The sequence below is a fragment of the Dioscorea cayenensis genome, chromosome 3 (assembly GCF_009730915.1).
Source record: "Dioscorea cayenensis subsp. rotundata cultivar TDr96_F1 chromosome 3, TDr96_F1_v2_PseudoChromosome.rev07_lg8_w22 25.fasta, whole genome shotgun sequence".
NCBI lineage: Eukaryota > Viridiplantae > Streptophyta > Magnoliopsida > Dioscoreales > Dioscoreaceae > Dioscorea > Dioscorea cayenensis.
In genome coordinates this window covers 15521696-15525380 of record NC_052473.1, presented here as the reverse complement: position 1 = coordinate 15525380, position 3685 = coordinate 15521696, and positions in this window count along the sequence as shown.

Here is a 3685-nt window from a genome sequence, read left to right as displayed (position 1 = left end):
AAGCAAAGTGTTGGTAAAAGCAGGGTATCGATCCACAGGGAAGATTGAGATTACTAGTGCTAACCCTAATCCTGAAAATTAGCCTAATTAAAGTTGTGATGTTGTCAACAAGAACTCAAAAACAAAAGTAAGAAATACGAAATAAATGAGTAGAGAAATCAGGAGAAGTGATGTCCAGGCATAGATCCCTCTAGGGTTTTATGAAATTCAGAACAAAGGTTGTCTAATCATAAAATCTTATTTGTACCAAGAGATTTTTTAAATTATACTAAACACCTCTTGCAAGGGTGAATAGTAACTAAATTGGTATAGTTCTGATGCAATTACCACACAATTGCTTTACATTATGTGAAATCTCAATGTGAGTTAACAATAATTTCTTAAATAGGTAATTTTTCTTGCAAAGAGATTACCCTTAAACCGAACACAGAATAGAGATGCAATTTCTCCTATAATCTATTCCACATGATTGCAAAGAGTGCAGAAACAACTTGTTAACCCACTCAGGAGGATTGAGGGAGAAGAATTCTCCAAAGTACACCATTGTTAGCCATACTCATAATCTCCATTGATTGCGGCACGCCTATGCTAGGTGGGTATTTCTACTCATCACAAAGTACGTCAAATATGATAACTAGGGCTTTCGCTACAATAGCAAGAAAGCAATACAAACACTCAATTAGATTTAAATAACATGGATTGCAATTAAGAGACAACTAAATCATAGGGATCCACATCCAATGTCAAAGGATAAAACCCTAGAGTTCAACTATGCCCAAACATCTATGAAATTAGCCGTCCATTAATAGAGGGCAAGAATTCAAATTAAAGACATGGGGAGAATAAAACAAAGCATTAAAACCCTTCTCAATTGTGTCGGAGGTTGATCGCTGGAGAATACCCAAAGACCTTCCGTGAACATCGCTATGCTAGTCTTAACGAATATGATAAGTGCCTAAATGTATGTATTTTATACATATAAATTTAGTATAATTCATATGTATTTTGTTGGATCGATACCCTTTTTTTTGTGTTTAATTGGGTTTTATTTGTGCTACAAGCCTTAAAAGAAGCCAAGGAGAGCTCAACAACGCATTTGGGAAGAAATCTACACCAAAAATGGTGCTTTAGGGCCTCGGGCAATACAGTAACACTGTAGCATGTATAGCACGAGGGATTGAAGAAATGGCGAAGCCTATGATTCTCCTTGCGGTAACCTTACCCTCGTGAGGATGCCCGCAAGATAGTTGGAGATTCTCACACAGGTTATTGTAGCAGGGTTATTGTACTTGAATTATTGTAGCACTTATAACAGATTGTCTGGCAGAAATCTCGAGGGCCTTGCGGGCATCCTTGCGCCCGCAAGGTAAGCCGTGAAGCAAACTGGAGAGTACTTTAAAGTCATCTCTAGGGCATCATTGAAGGGGTCTTTGGCCATCCTTTTTCCACCAACAATGTCTCCTAGGGCTTCAAGGGACTGGAGAAGGTAGATCTTAGGAGTAAGATCAAGGGAGAGAAGAATGTTGCTATCAAGGAGATCATCAAGGAGTTTGTCAGTGCCGATCCGCCGGATTCTTGTCACCACCTCTAGTCCACAATTAAGGGAGTTTGTTTATGAGATTTTTCATGATTTACTTGTATTCTAAGCTTTCTCTCTTTGTGATGTGAAACTAGACTCCTAAGGCCACCAGGCATCCGGTGTACCTTGGGATGAACTTACTTGTATGGATGTTGTGATTTACTTTTGATGTATTTGGTTTGGTTTGGATGTAGTAGATTGCATGAGAACTCTATAGTTCAATTTCTAGTTTGTACTTGGATGCGTGTGATGCGCCTTGTACTAAACTCATATAGCTTGAAAAGGATTCATGTACTAATACACCAAGGGATTTGGGTATTTGGTACCCCTCCAACCATTAGGGATGAACCTAGATATTGTGTTTGACCCTAATTAGAGATTTCCCTAACTGTAATGCAATCATAGGAGGATTTGGTCAGAAGAGTTTCTGAACCAATACTTGTATGGGATTAGGGGATAATCATCGAAGGATTCGGGGTTAACCTACTTTAGGAAACTCTTGGTCCAAACCATCATTGCCTTTATAACCATAGCATATTTCTAGCTCTAGTAATTTCGAGGGAATCCCATTCCGGATTCCTATCGCTTTCATTGTCAATTGTTTCCTTAATTTTCTTATGTGGTGTGCCTTAGTCCAATTTGTTTATAATTTTTTTCCTTTGTGTATGTTCTTATCTTTTTGTAAACAAACCTTTGTTAGACTAGATAATGCCATCTAGGGAGAAGTAATAATAGCTCTTAGGACTCTAGGGAATACGACCCTCTCATACTTGCGTGAGAGGTTTATAACTTGATGACTCATGTGCTTGCGGACTCATTCGGCTATGATCTCCCTTACCCAGATGATGGGGTTGAAAATCCTACTAAAATTACCTCCAAATCCTTAGAAATTCTCCCCTCTTCTTCCCTTAGCCTTGCTTCCAAATAATTACAAAAGATAACCTTGCATCCTCATCAAATCTATTTATATTGTGCTGCTTACGCTCTACTTATGGGCGTAAGGATATGGCCATAAGGAGCTAGAGATGATGGGTTGCAAGCTTTGCGGGATCACTTGGCCATAAGTCCCATATGTAAGGTCTTTTGTCTTGTATTATAGTCCAACCTAGGGCCGTAAACGTTGGACTGTAAGCTTCTTTGTGTTTCCCTTGCAACCACCCTTATAGGTGTAAATTCTACTTGTAAACTCCTCTAGATGCCCTTATAGTCACGCTTATGGGCTTAACTCCTACCCGTAAGGTCTTTTGGTTTGGATTTATACTCCTCTTTATGGGCATAAGCATGCTCGCAAGTTTCTCTAGAAGAGGCTTATGATCGTAAGCTGCTGGCAAGCCATCATCTTTGCCTTGTCCTTATCGAATTGATTTTGAGAGAGTTCCATCTTTTTCATTAGTGTCTAGAATACTTCTTTTGGCTCTCTCTCATCTTTAAATACATCCCGAACCTTGAGAATATAAAACACACTATGTTTAACGTTAAAATCCATAATATACTTCTAATACATACCCATTGAGTGTACAAAATGATATGAAATAATGGAACATTGTACACTCATCAACATACAATAATAAGCAACATACTGCATGTTTTACTAGAAAATTTAACCTCAGTTTAGCCATATAAAATAATGTACACTTTTCCTTTCAACTGCACTATTTTGTTGTGGTGTATGTGTAGCGGAATACTAAGATTTGATATTATTTTCTCCAAAATTATATTAAAGTCATTAGAAAAGTACTCACCTCCTTGATCACTGCTTACCATTTTGATTTTCTTTTGGTGCATAATTTTAACTTCTGATTAATAGAACTTGAATACTGACACACTCCTTGCGTGTGTATACCATAAGTGTACGGGTTGTTGACGTAATAAAATACCCCGGTGAGTGGGTAGTCAAATCCACAGGGAATAGTTGTTCAGAAATACAAAGTATTGTTATTTAGCTAGAGAGAGAACCAATTTGTGATTTGATTCAAGGTATTAATGAAAGGAAAAGTAAAAGAGAAAGAGAACAAGCAAGAGGAGTAAAGATAGATAATCAATGGTAAAATGGGTACTCGGATAATGCTCACCCTAGGACTATTGTTTCAAGTGCAAGACTAATAT